We start from the raw sequence: 17,300 nt of genomic DNA, 5'->3' as shown, positions 1-17,300 counted from the left end.
TAGTATTGCCTAAAAGCCTCTGGGAGTTAGGGAGGATCACACACTGAATAGGAGTCACTCTGATGCAGCTGCAAAAAAGGCTAATATTCTGGGGTGTATGAGTGTAATATGGGAGAATAATTGTCCTGCTCCAGGCAGCACTGGTGATGATGCCTCAACTGGAGCACTGTGCCCAATTCTGCGTGCCACGATTTAGGCAAGATGTAGATAAATTGGGGAGAAAGTCCAGAGGAGATCAACAAAGGTGATAAAGTTTGGAAAACCTGGCCAATGAGGAAAGGTTAAAAAAAGACTGGAGCTGTTTAGTTTTGAGAACCAAAGACTGAGGAAGGACTTGATAAGTCTTCAAATATATTAAGGGCTGTTATAAGGAGGATGCGATCAATTGGTCTCCATGTCCACTCACGGCAAGACATCTTACTTTAATCTGCAGCAAGGGCTATTTAGATGAGATAGTAGGGAAAAGTTTAACTATAAGAGTAGTTTGTCTCTGGAATAGGCTTCCAAGGGAGGATGTGGAATCCCCATCCCTAGAGCTTTTAAAGAACAGATTAGACAGACACCTGTCAGGGATGGTCAAGTTTTACTTGGTCCTGCCTCAGCCGAGGGTGCTGGACTTAGACTTCTTGAGGCCTACAGGTGTATGATTCTATTCATATTCTTCTCACTTACATTGTGTTCCCACCCCCATCTACTTCTTGTATCCAGTGACTGTCACACACTTTGTTTATAAGCCTTTTAGGCAGGGCCCATCTCTTTATTAGATCAGGGTACAGGGTCTGGCACATTGGAGCTCTGATACAGTACCACCATACAAACTACCATTTACTTTGGTATGGGCATAGGTCCTCTGGTGTTGTCAGGGCAACACCGCTATTGCAGTTTTTAATTGACTAATATTTTTGTTCCCACCTGGTCATCAACATTTTTCTAGAAGACTTCACAGTGGGTCAAAAGGTTAAAAAAATGCAGAAGGAACTTGAGCAGGACAACTCACTTGTGGATTAAAATCTTGTCCTTTTTACAGTACAAACTTTTCAATAAAAAGTTTAACAATATAGAATAGCAAGGGAAATACAGTACAAATTAGATTACAGGTAAAGGTAATAAATAAGACAGTCCTGACAAAGAAAATGCAATCAGATGATGCTCTCTCATTACATTGAGAAACAACTCCCTCTACTGAGGGAAAGAGTTATTGACAGGGGCCCTGCTAATGCAATAAATAGCCAGTGATTTATGTAGGATAAGTAGCTTGGGGCCCATTCTCCAGTGCCTTGCACCTCATGTGGTCATTTACACCTGTGTAACATGGATGTAACACCACTACTGAGACTGCAGAATTCCAATCTGATAATGTTCTATAGTTGCTTTGCACAGATGCCAGTGACTCTGCAAAGTACAAGGGAAATCCCTAATGGTGGACCTATGAACCATGCAGGGGTCTTGCATCTGTAGGCTGAGACAAATGGCACACGGTAATATATTTAGCAAGCGATCATGCAAGCCGCAGAAAAAACAGTTCAGAGGAGGAGAAGGAGAAAATACATTCATTAGTTGGGAAGTTATATTTAGAGCCTGAGTTTTTACTCTCTCTCTCACGCACACACATTGCTGCAACCACATTGATGCCAAATGAGTTGTAGCAGCAGTGAGAAGAATTTGGTCCTTTGTATCTAGGTAGTGAATAGCAATGGGGAAGAGTGGGTCCAGTGAAGCTTGGTGTGTTCCAATAAGAGGGTACCTGCCTACTTTTGAATATTTTAACCCTGGGGCTGTTTCCAACAGGTTGAATATTTTGGATTAACTGTCAAGAGCAGCTCTTGAAGGAACATCAGACAGCAGGTGGACATGTCCATTTCCCCAGTTTGCTGCTCCTCAGCTGGTGCAGTAGCAGTGAGACCTGCAGAAAAGCCACACACTCAGAAAGCTGTTACAGCAACAGGTGGGTGACTGATACAGTACTTAGATCAACCTAGAGCCAAAGACAACCACAAGGGCTCTAAGAGAAGGAATTTCAGGCAAGTGTGAGGTGTGAGAAGCAGTCACCTTAGAAATGGGTCACTCTGTTAGTTAATTCCAGGGACAGGGGAAATCAGGAGAGTATAACCAGGATCTGATTTTCTGGGTGGAAAGGAGGAGGGGGGGTGTCTTAAAGCTCCAGCTCCAAGTTGCTACCAGTGGTGCTTTGTGAATGTCATGGAGTGGGTGGAGGAAAAAAAAAACTTGCTTCCAAGCATTTCAGCGTCTGACTGTGCAGAGCTGGTTGGAATGTTTGATCAAATTAAGTTTCAACAAAATAAGCTGTGCCATCAAAGGCAAAACATTTCAAGGAGAGATTGGTTTTGACAAAGTTGTTCTCCCCAAGGTTTGTAAGGTCCAGGGCTCTCTGCTCACTTCTGACCAGAGAGACCCCTCCCCCCCCCCAAATCAAAAGCCTGAGCTTCTTGATTCTCCAAACAGAATTGCGTCAGAGGCTGTTTTCCAAAGCCTTTGACAGGCTTTGGGTTTGCTCCAATGAGGAAGGAAAATAAAGTTTGAACCCTGAAAAGCAGTCATGAAATGGAATGATCATCCTCCGGACAGCACTAGATGTGTGGGCCTGCTGGGGAGTTCTGGCTGAATATTGCCACTTGCTCTGCCTGTAGCAATTTGAGCAGGGCAATACTGAAGCCGGGGCGGCTCTAGGAATTTGGCCGCCCCAAGCAGTCATGCCTGCGGGAGGTGCACCGGAGCCGCAGGACCAGCAAACCTCCCGCAGGCATGACTGCAGAGGGTTCCCTGGTCCCGCAGCTCCAGTGGACCTCCTGCAGTTCGGCGGGTTCGCTGGTCCCGTGGCTCCCGTGGAGCATCCGCAGGCACGCCTGCGGGAGGTCCGCCGGACCCGCCTGCCGCCCTGCCGGCAAAATGCCGCCCCAAGCGCGCGCTTGGCGCGCTGGGGTCTGGAGCCGGCCCTGACTGAAGCACAATTCTTAGGATGTTGGGGACTTGCTGTCTAAAGAGAACCTGACAGAACACAGAGGCCAGATGTCACCACTGGCCTAACGGGGTGCAGTTCTGCTGATTTCAGCGGGTATTCCCTCTGCTTATGCCAGGGCTGAGGTGTGTCAGAAGAGTTTCTCCTTCCACATGAATACAGACCAAGCTAGCAAAGACAACATGGATGGGGAGTACCTAGCCAAGGGCCAACCTGCTGACATAGCCAAGCAAGGGGATTAGGTATTATTCCTTCATCCTCTAGCTCCTGATAAGCGTGCAGCAGAACCATGATGATCTGAGCCCAGGGCGTGGGTGGGAAAAAAGGTGAGTAGATATTTCCCTCTTCACCCATTTCCCTCTCAGCCCCTGGGCAGAGGCAGACTGGTTCTACTGCACACTCAACCTACCTGAGGCAGTAGGTGAGGGTGGGAGGTAGATGAGAGGAGGGAGACAGAAATAGAGCACATCTCAAGTTGCTTTTAAGCTGCCTGTTCTGGCACATGCTCCATGTTAGTTCAGAGGAATCCAGTCCTCCTTTGCCAGAGGAGGGATTAGTTATGGGGTGTGTGGAAAGATGAAATCCTGGAAGAGCTCCAAAACAAGCCTACCCATTTAGAAAAAGGTAGATTCTGTGCTCCCTCTCCCACCCAAATGCCCTTGCACTGCAGCTTTCCTATAAGAGTCACATTAAATAATCTGCACATCATCATACTCTAGACAAGCAAGCCCCCCAAATGGGTCCTCACCTACAGCCCTGGAGAAGGAATCCCTGACCTTAGCTGACTGAGAATGCTTACGGGCTTGAAAGTGATTGTAAGTGGAGAATTAGCTCAGGCCCAGGAAATCTTTTAAACAAAACAGCAGTTGAGACATTTTGAACTTGCAATGAATGTGCCTAACCATCAGTGAAGCCCCCCTGAAACCCAGGCAATGTGTTTGATATTGAAGCTTGCTGGACTGAGGATGTCTGCCCAGATTTCAATCATTGGGCCAGATTCTCAGCTAGTGTAGGCTGGCATGAGATCCACTGGAGTCAGAGCAACACTAGTTTGTACCGGCTGAGGATCTGGCCCACACAGTGTCCAAGGGGCTCACAATGGGTGAGGCCAATTAAACTAACATGTCTAAACTCAGTGACACCCCCATTCCATGATCTAGTCTGGCAATTGCAATCAAGTTGGCCGCTTGAACTAACAGGCCCTGAAAGGGCCTAGTAACTAGTTTTGTTGGCTTGAGTGATACACCGATATCTCATGGCTTAGTTTTGGTCACTATCTCCTGTATATGGGGGTGGGGGGGGAGTGGATTTTAAGTGAAACTTAGAGGACACTAACATTCTTATTTTACCTACCTAAATTCACCTTCCAGCTGTAACTGGATACTGCTGTCTATTTCCTGCCCTAAACCACTATGTAATAGTGCTGAACCACTGCTGAGTTCCACCATAGAAGTGGCTGAGCAATCTCTGTACACAGACACACATACTTTAAGATCATTTATGATGAGGCGCTACAGAGCACATACAAAGAACTGCTAAAATAATGTTATAAAGGCTGCAAAATCAGAAGATGGCAAATGCCAGAATTAAAGGTTACTTACACAACTTTAGTTTGGCTCCTTGTCCGAATGCCTTATGATACAATCTTTACTTACAGGGTCACATACTATTCTTTCCACAGGAGCCCTGCCTAAATCAGTGCACAAGCAAAATGGTCTGTTTTGTCTGTGGCTGCTTTGGGATGATGCAAAAAGACTCTGAAGTGTTTGGGATAGTGCAATTGGAATGGTCACAAAATTTGGAGGAGCCACTGGTTCTCCCCCCTGATTTTGCAACTTGAATTTTCAAGTGGACAGCAACAGATACCTCTATGAGCCCACAACTATACCCCCTGCCAAGATTCAGGTTGGTTTCAGTGTAGTTTTCAGACCAGTTCAGAAAAAAGGTAAATAAAATAACTACCTGTTGTTCCTAGCCTCTGTCTTGATCATAAATGGTTCGGGCCTCTTCAATTATTCTTTTAAATCTCAGCCTCAGAGAGCATTCATAGAAAATTTCAGACTGAATGCTCAAGATGTGCTTGAATTAAAAGCAATGGAAGAGAGACAGTGTTAGGCAACCTTAAGAGAGATGCTGCTGCTGTCACAAAGGAGTGCTCAGATATCCATAAGGACATTCCCCATTTAAAAAAAACAAAAGACACTATTTCTTTGTTGCAGTTTAGCTGCCTTTAATTCCTTTGGGGAGATCAGTCATTCCTCAGGAAGAGTTCCCAGCTGTGGGAGTCTGACACAAGACAGCCCGGTTTACTCTAGCGCTGCCTTCCTCCCAGTGCAATGAAAGAGGGCTCTTTGTGTTGCCTTTCCTTCGAGGGGACACCACACATGCAAAAACCAGCCACACCATAGTGCGAAGCAGAAATCATGCTGGATATTTCCAAAGTCATCTAAGACACACACACTTCTCTTTTTCATAGAAGGTATGCGTCTATCTAAATCCCCTAGATTTAGACAGACACCGAAAAACATCTCAAACCTGCTCCTAACCACAGCCACATTGAAGCTTAAAAGACTCCTGCATCAAGAGCTGCAGATGAAGTCACTGAAATCTTTAGCACAATTGACTAGCTCTGCTGCAGGTATTGCATAGAACACCACTTCATTTCAGGAAGCCTTGGAGTGGATGCCTAGGGACTCTGCTGATGGCCCAAAAATACATGCCAGAAAGATACGCTTCACCCTTTGCAGTGTCTTTGTAATGCAATACAGATACATTTCTCTTTGTTCCTATGAGTCAGTTTGGTTTAGTCCTTCCAGAAGGTAGCTCCTGCGTAGAGCAATGAATTCTCCAAATATGTATCCCCAAGGAGAAATCGTACAAAACAATTGCTTCTGTTTATGAGCATACTGAGTGTATAGAAAGTTTTCAGTACCTTTTCCGTTGTCAGGCTAACTGAATTCTAGCTTGTTTCACAGCTGCAGCCTGAACTGAAGATTCAAATGTGATGCTTTAAAGTGCTTTATTTTCCACCAGAGCTGTCATGTCAATACTGCACATCACGTTAGCATTAAATGCATCAAAGATGGAAATGGAGGAATTCTCATGGGCTTCTCTTCACTATTATTAGGGATAAATTGCAAATAGATTCCCCCCCCCCAACTATTGAAGATTTTTTTTAATTAAATCACAAACATTCTTCTCTGGCAAACTTTCCTTGATGATGTCTCCAGTTAATTTAAAGGTTTAAGCTGTGAGGAGATGCTATGCATAAAAAAATTAAAGAGGAGAGCTTCTTTAGTAGTGATGGTTAATTGAAGATCTCCTCAGACTTCCACAGTAACATGGGCTGTTCCACACATATGGGGTCAGGAGGATTAGGACTCAGTCAAGGGTTAATTAACAGAATTGTCTAATAGGCCTGGAAGCTGGACTCTTGCTTTCATTCTAATTCACACTGAACTAATTAAGAACAATGTAGGAATTCCTCCACTGTAGAAGGTAAATGCAAGAACTTCCATCACGATATTAGTGGCACTTAAGTTGTCTGGAGAACCTTTTATAAACCCTGTTTGCATGGACAGAGAGGGGTAAAAAAAACCCCAGTCCTTGATATATTAAAGCTTTCCAATCTTTAGCATCGGTAGTCCCATTACTGATGTGTATGAAGTGCCGTTCATGCGCATATCCCCCCCTTGCCATAACTGATTAGCCAGAAGTAGACCAGACACAGGCATTTTTACCAGTGTCATTTAACCCTGTTCCAAGCAGGTCTCAGTGTCATGGTGATAGGAATGCTAATGATCAGTCTGCTCTCACAGTCCCACTTTTGCTGGCACTGATGGAGCTACACAAGTGCTTTAGAGCAATGGGAGGAGACTACAGAAAAAAAACCCTCACTTTAATGATCATTGCACAACTGGGGATTTTAAGAAGTCATCCAGTGGGGAACAGCCTCTGCATCTAACTGTGTTAAAGTCAGTCGTACATGGGGTTTAAATTTGTGACTGTCTCTCTTTAATGGTCTTGCCTATTGCCTTAGTGCCCCAAAATGTGGTGGAACCAATAACCAGGTCCAGATGCCTAACCTCTTTGGATGATGCTTACTGTGGAAAAAAGTAATAGTCAGGTGAAGCAAAGCACAGAGCCTCAGTGCAATTTCTTGCCCAGAAGGACGGGAAAAGCAGAGGTCAAGGATGACAAATGCTCAGGGAGATGCTGGGTTGGGCTCTTGGCAGATTTGACTCTGAATCAGGGCAATAGCCAGAGGATTGAAGCCACTCAAGGCAGCCAGGAAGTCACCAGCAGCTGAGCAGGGAAAAATGGGAGTGGCATCTTTTTTTTCTTTTCTATGCCAAGTTACAGCTATCAATTTATCTGTAGACTAGCGCAGCAGAATTAGTGGCTTATGTCAAAGCTACTCACCTAGTGCCTGGTGCTATCACCTTTTGCTTTCACGGACATCAGTGTGGGAGCTCAGCATCACACAGGAGCAGGCCTCTGAGAAGCCTGGTGTCTTAATTCCAGGTCAGACCAATGGAAGGACTCAGCAGCACTGGTGGGGCAACAGTGAGAGTGTAATATGCCTGCAAGACAGCACAAGTACATCCTGGTCAGTTTATCATGGGGAGCACCCTGCTGACAGCTCCCTACCAATACTGTAGTGAATCTGTCACCACTGACATCACAGTTGTCATTAGGCTGCACTCCATGGCCCCTGGCAGCTGTGCCCAGTTCTCGGACCCTCTTGCTCAAAAAGAACACGAGCTAAAGGAGGATCTTGTTTCACAGCAGTACAGGGCTTATGCTGATGCAGTTGAGCAGCTCTGATTCCATCCAGTAGAGGGCAGTGGCGTGCATAGACTCCCCCCCCCCCCCCGAACTGCACATAGACAGAATGTTCATTAAAGCTGTGCCACATTTCAGATCAAAGCTTATCTGGATGTGAATGCATCAGCTCATTAGTCTCTCATCTGGCTGCATGATTATCCATTAGCCACATTCAGAAATAGAATCACTTCAGACAGGTGAAATTCAGATAGGAAAATAAAGAAACCAAGCAAAACACTTTTATCTTAATTGGGTGTTGTCTCTTTACCACTATCCCGTGTGTAGACACTGAGTAGTGTTTGGAGCCCAATCTCTTCAGGCAGCTCTTTGGCCTGATGCCAGTGAGCATTCAGGCTTCAGTTAACACAGCTGGCAACGTGTAGCTTTACACCTCCTTTTTGTAGATAGGAGTATTTTCACACTGGGACACCAGGCTTTGCCCCACACCTCCCTCCTGGAAAAGCTTGTAAGCGTGCACAACCCTGACAAGCTTAAGGTATCAGGTGACAAAGCATCCAATCGGTTTTTTAAACACACTTCTAAGCAAAAGTCAGAAGAGATTCACGCCCCCTAACTCCCCACAAAGTGAGAGATCAAATAGCCCAACCAGCCAGCTTTGAGACAGCTGTCTGCTCAGGAGCAACTCTCAGCCCTAGCTACACTGAAATTCACTGTGTAAGTGCCGTTGTTTAATAAGCTTGGACAGTGCCTCATTTGTAATGAAAGAGGCACCAGGGCACAAGAAAAATTTTTTACATTCATAACTGATGCGGGAAGCCCGGAGGCGCCAGCACTATGAACTGCCAAGCCCAGAGGTGCCAGGGCTCAGCCTTAGCACAGATTAAGCACTGAGGGAGGGGGCAGTCATGCAACAAACAGTGCAATCTTGCTTGGGAGCAGATGAAAATTTCCAGGGCTCACTCATGGCTTTATAAGTCAATGATAAGAATTCAGTCCCATCCACGTAGCTTGGACTTTCCTTGGGTTAGAACATGACCAGGTCTAATACACAAGGTGCAGAGCTGAAATGTATAAACGCCTGTTTTTTGAGCTCAGGAGCTTCTAGCGCTAGGAAACGCACATGACCCCAGTTTAAGCCATCTCCATAAGTGCTGAAAACTAATTATCTCTTTGATCTATGGACTGCCACACTGTACACAGCACGGAACGGAAAGCTCATCCAGGCACTTTGTTTCTTAGATGAAAAATTCATGAGACTAACCGCCCATCCTCTTGTCTGATACGATCAAAGTTGTGTAAGTGCAAAGACTGGGTGACCTGCCATCTGATCACACCACCCTGGCTTTCTCAAAGCATCAGCTCCAAAGTGCCAGCAACGGACATCTATACCCGACTACTCAGCAACCTGAAAGGCACACACAAGCAAGAGGTAGTTGTGATCAGAAGAGCGGGATAATCAGGAGGTGTCAGTCTGTCCCCGTGCAACTTTGAGTCACATCCATTTATTTTAGTGGCATAAGCACCTGTTTACCTCTGCAGAGCCAGTACCGCTATGGTAGAACAAGCTGGATTCTATTCGAGCTCATGCATATTCATCAGAACTGACAGCTAAATTCAGATTGCAGGGCCATTACTACTCATTATCTAAGAGGCAGAAACATAGCTTGATTTTCAGATCCTAGGCTGAGGTCTCAGGGCTACTGGTTAGGAAAAATAAAATGATCTTTCAACTTGTCAATAGTGTGAATTTGATCTGGAGTCACTGAGGAAGAATAAAAAAAAAAACCTTAGAAATCCAACAGTGTCTTTTTTTTTTAATTAAAACCATAAAACCTGAATCATCATCATAAAAACACTTCACTAACATACAAACTGTTAGAACTTGCTAGTCCCAAAGGCTGTTTTTTTTTAAAACCAGAAAGACCAACAGATACAAACAAAGCAGGTAAAGACAGGCAATCAGCGTTCTAGCAGGTCTGAAATAAAGCCCAGCAGGGCACTGTAATAATTTCCACTGAATAAGCAATTAAACAAAGAGTGATACAGGACAAGGAGGATTTCTAGATAGGATCAATCCAAACAGGGTGACAAGAAAGTAGAAGCCGATTCGACTTAATTGCACTGGGAGGATTTTGCTCTAGCTGGCAAAATATGTTCCACCCAGAGTGGGTTGCCCCATTTATGGGGGGCGGGAGTGGGGGGGATGTTTCACAGGAATAGACATTTGAGACATGCAGAGGAACCCATTCCAAAATGTTGGTTTCTGATCTTGCACTAACGAGCACATGGGCAGATAATTATGCTCAAGCATATGCATCATCTAAGAACGGTGAAACCTGGAAGGTTTCCAAACTCCATGGCAATTACCAACTTTTAAAAAATTAAAATAACCTTCCTTTGGGTGTCGGGCTATTATTCAAAGTGTCTTATCTCATTATAGTTAGCGCAAGCAGCAGGGTAGGAAACAGGGGAGGTTTGCCTTCAGTTAGCAGCAGATGCAGTCCCTGGGAGGAGGAAATACTGCCATCCTGCTGCTGTTGCAGGGACATCACAAATCCCCCATAGAGTCTTTATTAGAACAAAAACAAGAGGAGTAGGGAGCTGGCGAGTCTCAGCTTGGGCTCCCATGTTGCTCCTTGGGCCTCTTTGGCTAAGAATGTTCATGGACAGAGCTACCCTGGGTAAACAGATTCAGTAAATAGATGTGGCAATTACACAGACTATCATTCTCAGTGGAACAGCAGTAGGGAAGATGATTTGCATAAGAAATGTGGATTATTCATGTAAATGAATGTGTTATTTGTTTATAAAAGCAGATTAAGATGTGTCTAAAGGCCTAGAACTAAGCGATATGTAAGAGTTAGCACTTAGCTAATGCCTTACGCACTTCAAAGTGCTCGGGTGCATTTAGCTAATTAATCATGGGTGTGTCCACACAGTCTATTTTTGTTTGGATTTTGCTCATTATGGAGAGGGTAAATATTCCTCATCATTAAAGTGATAGTCACCTTTGTAGTAGGTGCTTGATTTTAGCAGCCAGTAAAAATGCTTGTTTTAAAATATATAGAGAGTCTTTTCAGCAAACAGAGGTGGGTGTCAGGAAAAATCAGAAGAGTTCTTTCTGGGATACAGAAATTTGAACTCATGTATGGGTTTTTTAAAGCACACACACAAGAATGGTTTGGCTAATAGGCTAGCTTCTCTTCTGTGCCAGAACTCTGCTCAACACCGGGAGGCAGCAGGGCAGGCGGAGTCCAGGAGTTGCATATACTTCCTGGTTTTCAGGGCTGACCCCAGCCCTGAGGCAACTCAGGAGCCCAGCACCTGCTCTAAGCTGTGCCTCTGATGCTGGGACCTCCTGGTGGAGACACTGACACCATACCCCCTCCCTAAGCCTCCCTTTCACCTTCAGCACACCCCCTTCACCGATGGAGGACCTGGCCTTGGCCCAGTCATGCCAACAGGCAGTTCTCTGACAATTCTGCTGGACATTTGCAGCCAGATAACAACCACTTTGTACCACTTGAGCAGTGCAATGGGCTGCAGCACAGCACAGAATCTGTATGGGAATGAAAGGTTTTAGGAAGGCTGCAAGTGTAGCTTTGAGCAGTTTTCACATAATTCAAGCAGGAGACCAACCTAAGTCTCATTACACAGTTACAATGTATTATCCAAGTTTTAAAGACAGGCAACAGTCAGGAAAAAGATCTTGGAGTTATCGTGGATAGTTCTCTGAAGATGTCCACGCAGTGTGCAGAGGCGGTCAAAAAAGCAAACAGGATGTTAGGAATCATTAAAAAGGGGATAGAGAATAAGACTGAGAATATATTATTGCCCTTATATAAATCCATGGTATGCCCACATCTCGAATACTGTGTACAGATGTGGCCTCCTCACCTCAAAAAAGATATTCTAGCACTAGAAAAGGTTCAGAAAAGGGCAACTAAAATGATTAGGGGTTTAGAGAGGGTCCCATATGAGGAAAGATTAAAGAGGCTAGGACTCTTCAGCTTGGAAAAGAGAAGACCAAGGGGGGATATGATAGAGGTATATAAAATCATGAGTGATGTTGACAAAGTGGATAAGGAAAAGTTATTTACTTATTCCCATAATACAAGAACTAGGGGTCACCAAATGAAATTAATAGGCAGCAGGTTTAAAACAAATAAAAGGAAGTTATTCGCAGCGCACAGTCAACTTGTGGAACTCCTTACCTGAGGAGGTTGTGAAGGCTAGGACTATAACAATGTTTAAAAGGGGACTGGATAAATTCATGGTGGCTAAGTCCATAAATGGCTATTAGCCAGAATGGGTAAGAAGGGTGTCCCTAGCCTCTGTTCGTCAGAGGATGGAGATGGATGGCAGGAGAGAGATCACTTGATCATTGCCCGTTAGATTCACTCCCTCTGGGGCACCTGGCATTGGCCACTGTCGGTAGACAGATACTGGGCTAGATGGACCTTTGGTCTGACCTGGTACAGCCTTTCTTATGTTCTTAACATAGGTCCAGTGTCTTGTTTCCTTGCTGGCTGCTCACAACTAACACAATTAACTCCAGGTAAATAATTTTATTGGAGAGAAGTTTGTAAATAAGTCCAACACCCACACACCCAAGACATGCTCCTTTAAGGTCAGACTTAAAACACACCACAACACAGAAGCTGGAAGTATGGAAACACAGAATTAGGGTAGGCCACACAACCTTCATTCTGCCCCAGATCCCAGCCACCCTATGAGCCCTCTGGCTTCATCCTCTTATCCCAGTATTGGGTTTGACACTCCCATACTCTTAAATTCTTAAGTAGGAGTACTACAGATGCTCAGCCTCCCCTCTGAATTACTGCCGTGATTCAAAACTATGTTCCTCTCTCTCCAGGTTAGTTCAACTCACACACACATGCACTTATTCCCTACAGCACATGAATTATTTTCTATGTAAATTTAGCCTCTAAATTCTTTACATGCTTAGCTGTTCCTGAGTTTGATAGAAGGCCCCTTTCTTCTTGTATTTGATGCAATTAGAGCGGTGAAAAACTCAGCAATTTCAATTGTCAGAGGGTCATGCAAGTTACAAAATGCTGATCCAGCTTTCAGACACAATGAAGTCCAAGGTGGCTCAGATCTGGGGGTTTGGTTCAGTCATGTACACAGATGGGGAAGTGGAAATGAAATCAGTATTGTCAACCTAAAGTGTTCAAAACTCAGCAGTCTGGCCCCAAAATTCATGTGCTTTTAGAAAATAAACTCTCAGTTTTTAAACCCAGATGTTTTAGGTTCTTTGTGTTTGCCATCTGGTCTTTGAGCATTTAGGGTTCATGTTTTCCCCCTCCCCCACAAGAGGACTAAACTTACTTTTTTAAACTAAGATTTTCACATGATCACCTGATGCCAGGAGCTGGGCCTTTAAGAGAAGACCACAGAGATCAGGATACTTGTGATTAAAATTGCAAGAGTTGGCAACAATGACAGACTCTCCAACATGAGGTAATGGTCTATAGCGGTTCACTGAAAAGAAACGAGCAGTGAGGTGGAGTTTACCCATGTTTACAATGGGCTTCACTTTTAACACACCCTGAGAAAAGCAAGTGGCCTCCCTCTTTAAAGGTGACCTGCCAAGGAGATTTAGAACACGGGGCTTGTGACTCTTTAGGGATGTCTACAGAAAGCCTGGAAGGTTAAGAAGAATGGGAAACAATGTAATTTAATTTTAGAGTCTTTAATTGACAAGCATCAGCCACGCCTTAGCCCCCATGGTTTTGCCACAGGATTTCCTGTAGGATACCTGAGAAGACACAACAAGAACTGTCTCACCTGAAGGGTGCAGTGGGTTGAACCTCCTTAGAAGTTTTTAAGGCCAGGCTTGGCAAAGCCCAGGCTGGGATGATTTAGTTGGGGATTGGTCCTGCTTTGAGCAGGGGGTTGGACTAGATGACCTCCTGAGGTCCCTTCCAACCCTGATATTCTATGATTCTAGAAATCCCCCTCCTGGGATGCCACCTGATGTGCTGGGGACTCACTAAGCCCACCCTTTCCACCAGCCTGGGTTTCCTCACCCTGTTCTCTGTGCTAGGCTCTCAAGCCTTCTCCAGCACACACAGGTAAGGCCACACCCAGCTGCAGGCACAGACTGAAATCAGCTCTGTGTGGGATGGCTTAGCTAAGGGAACAGCCAGCACGCACATGCACACCTCCTTTGGGGTATAAACCCAAAATAATATTGTCTTGTGCTGTATTAAAAAAAAAAACAACCTGCACAGCACAAGCTCATAAAAATTCACCCCCTCCCTCAATGTGGAGCAGGATATGTACAGCTTTTTGGCAACTCCCCCTCAGATATGAATTGCACAAACTGGGTTTTGTAATAAACAAAAAAAGTTTAACTACAAAAGGTAAATTTAAAATGATTATAAGGGATAGCAAACAAAACAAAGCAGATCACTGAGCAAACAAAACCAAACCACACAAACTAAGCTTAATACACTCAAGAAACAGGTAACAATGTAATTTCTCAAACTAAATGTTTTAGGCAGGTTGCAGAGTTTCTGTAGCGTAGAGTTCTAGTTATTTCTCTTTGTAGACTAGACCTCTGTCTCGGGCTGGACTCAGCCCTTCCCTTTCCCTCAGCTTAGTTCCTTTTCCTTCAGATGTTTTTAGCAATCTTCCTTCTTGGACAGGAAGGGTCCTGTCTTCTCCTTCTGGGAGAAGAGTCCTGATCGACTTACTTCCCAGTCTTAAAATAGAATTTGCATAAGGCAAGAATCTTTCTCAGTCTGACTCCTCCACCCTCACATCCCTTCTTAATGGAAAAACACTGAAAGTCCAAGATGAGGGGTCTAGTACCAGATGACCCAGTCACCTGACCCTGTAGTGTCAAAGCAGCAACCCTAGCAGCTTCTCAGGAAGGCAGGAGATTAGTATCTTCCAAGTCTTATTGTTCTTCCTACTGGCCCATTGAGGCCAATTGCCTACTGTCTGGTGGGTGTTCCCCCAAATGCACACACAGTTGTAATTGTTACAATATCAATATTCCTAACTTTAGATACAGAAATTATACATGCATACATATTGGATAAACACATTCAGTAGATCATAATCTTTTCAATGATACCTCTCATGACCCATCTTGCATAAAACATTTTAGTTGGGCCATATTCATATCATAACAATACTTCTATGAAGCATATGGGGTGCAGTGTCACAAAGGGAACTGGTGTTGTATCTTTAGCGAAACCATGTCTCCAGCGTGTTCATCAGGCAATGGAGTTAAATAGGTGTTAACAAAAACAAATAGTTGAGGTAGTCCGACTGAGGAGTTCTTTCCCCTTTCATTTACTTGGCATAATTCTAGATAAAATGGTGTTTAGAGAAATTAAAGCACTCATTGGTACCTTATCCAGGTTAGCACTTACATTTTTCCATTGTTGCAGTTGCATATAAGGGGAATGGACTAGTGCAGGCACAGCTTTGAAGTCTTTTAGACTAGGCAAGTCCTGAATTTCTACTGGTAAAAAAATAAAGACTTGTTTTGGGTTGGGTGCTGGGAGAGGGATGACCATTTATGAGTCATCTTTAAAGGCTGACGTAAAACAGGTTTTCTTCAACCACAATCCAAAAGAACACCACCATCAGAGTTTCCTTCAGCCAAAGTCAGAACAAACTGATCAGAAATTTCTAATCCCCACTTTCAACTCCTGCACCACATTCTCAGGGCCTTTTCAATTTCTTTTCTCCTTCCTTACAGCAACAGCTGGTTTATGCCCATAGGTATCTTACAAAAAGGAGATAAATTCTGCATCTTCTCATGAAAGAAAGCTACTGGAGGAGGGAATCCCCTCTTTATTTTGTCAAGCCTTAATGAGCATCACCTGGAAGGATCTTCCTCTTCCATAACTGGCAGCTGTGCTGGGTGGGGAGGAGCATCTCCATATTTCTTTCTGTAGGTGATTAACCTCTTCATGCCTGTCTTGCTGGGGGAGAAGGGGGATGTACTCTCTACCACAAGCCCATTATTAAATTGGATCTACACCTAGGTTCAGATTCAGGGCTCCCCTCAAAGATGGGGGTTGCATTTATGGTTATGGTTTAGACCAATGTTTAATTTTGCAAACCTTATTATGGGTTGAGGGGTTCGTTCTTGTGGGTTTGTGCTAGGGCTGGTTGCAAATTTTCATTCAAGATGGTTTTTCAAGGGAAAAATGATGTTTTCATGAAGTAAAATTTTGCATTGAAAATTTCTGCAGGGAGAAAAATCCCATTTTCTCACTAGCTCTATTTTTCACATCTGGAATGTTGCTTTGAAGGAATCCCCCTACCCCTAGCCCCAAAGCAGATCTCAGCTAATGCTGCCGAGTTTTACATAATTTTAAGATGAAACCACAATGTATCACATTGTTGCCTCTCTAAAACCAGCCCATACTGCATTGAAAGTCAGCCTGGGAGTGTGGAAATCTTTGCAAAGCTTGGCGAAAAACAATAGCTCTGACTTCTTATAATCACTAGATCTCAAAGCACTTTGCAAAGGAGGGCAATATCTTTAACCCCATTTTACAGACTGGCAAACTCCAAGATCCACAAATCAACTTCTGTTGAAATGAATGGAAGTTAGGAGCCTAAATCTCATGGTGAAGGTCACTGGTAGCACAAGGAATAGAACCCAGAGCTCCTGAGTTCCCCTCTAGCACCATATCCATTAGGCCACACTGCATACATAGTAGGGTTTGGATTCAGAATGACGGCCCCAACAATTTTGTTGAAGACTGTCATACAGTTCCAGCTCCTTAGACCAGTGTTTCCCAAACTTGGGACGCCACTTGTTTAGGGAAAGCCCCTGGAGGGCCAGGCTGGTTTGTTTACCTGCTGCGTCCGCAGGTCCAGCCGATCGCGGCTCCCACTGGCCGCGGTTCACTGCTCCAGGCCAATGTGAGCTGCTGGAAGCAGCGGCCAGTACATCCCTCGGCCAATGGGAGCCGTGATCGGCTGGACCTGCGGACGCGGCAGGTAAACAAACCGGCCCAGCCCGCCAGGGGCTTTCCCTACACAAACGGCGTCCCAAGTTTGGGAAACACTGCCCTAGACTGTAAACAGCTGACCATTCAGGTAGCTTTAACTTGCACCGGAGAGCAGACCAGCCTCAGGATCACTGCAGTGAAAAGGTGACTTAAACCCACTCTCCGTTTGGTGCTGAACACAGCTCGGCTGGATCAGAGGATCTGCCTCACTCTCTGTATGTTATGTAATCAGTAGATAAACAGGGAACTTCATTCTCATTCATCTGAGACATTTCACCAGCAGTCAACAAAAATCTACATCACCAAACAGGTAACTTCTGCCCACCTCAGATAGCTACAGCCACCTAAGTGCCAGTGCCAGCCATGGGTAGCCCCAGGCCTTGCTTTGTATTCCGTGTGGCATTAATCTCTGGTGTTGCCTTGCTGGGGCAGTGAGGTTGTATTTTATAGGCTTTTTCCTCTTCATCTGTGGAATGTCAGCTTTTTTCATTACACAGATGATCGGAGAAAAACAGAGATTTGCCCAG

At 44.6% G+C, this 17,300-nt stretch overlaps 1 long non-coding RNA gene across 2 annotated transcripts; it reads right to left on the bottom strand.

Moving 5' to 3' along the window:
• Window positions 1–771: 771 nt before the first annotated feature.
• On the bottom strand, window positions 772–15,553 carry LOC120401881. 2 transcript variants are annotated; one of them, XR_005596809.1, is made up of 4 exons: window positions 15,175–15,553; window positions 7,400–7,560; window positions 4,940–5,056; window positions 772–1,903 (listed from the first exon to the last, which is right to left on the bottom strand). It is a non-coding gene; the product is annotated as an uncharacterized LOC120401881 (long non-coding RNA). The 2 variants fall into 2 exon arrangements; XR_005596808.1 differs by lacking the exon at window positions 4,940–5,056.
• Window positions 15,554–17,300: the final 1,747 nt, after the last annotated feature.

Source organism: Mauremys reevesii, linkage group 3 (genome assembly GCF_016161935.1).
Source record: "Mauremys reevesii isolate NIE-2019 linkage group 3, ASM1616193v1, whole genome shotgun sequence".
In the NCBI taxonomy this organism is placed as follows: Eukaryota; Metazoa; Chordata; order Testudines; family Geoemydidae; genus Mauremys; species Mauremys reevesii.
The sequence above is the reverse complement of the archived record's forward strand: the minus strand, read 5'-3'. Positions and strand labels throughout refer to the sequence as shown.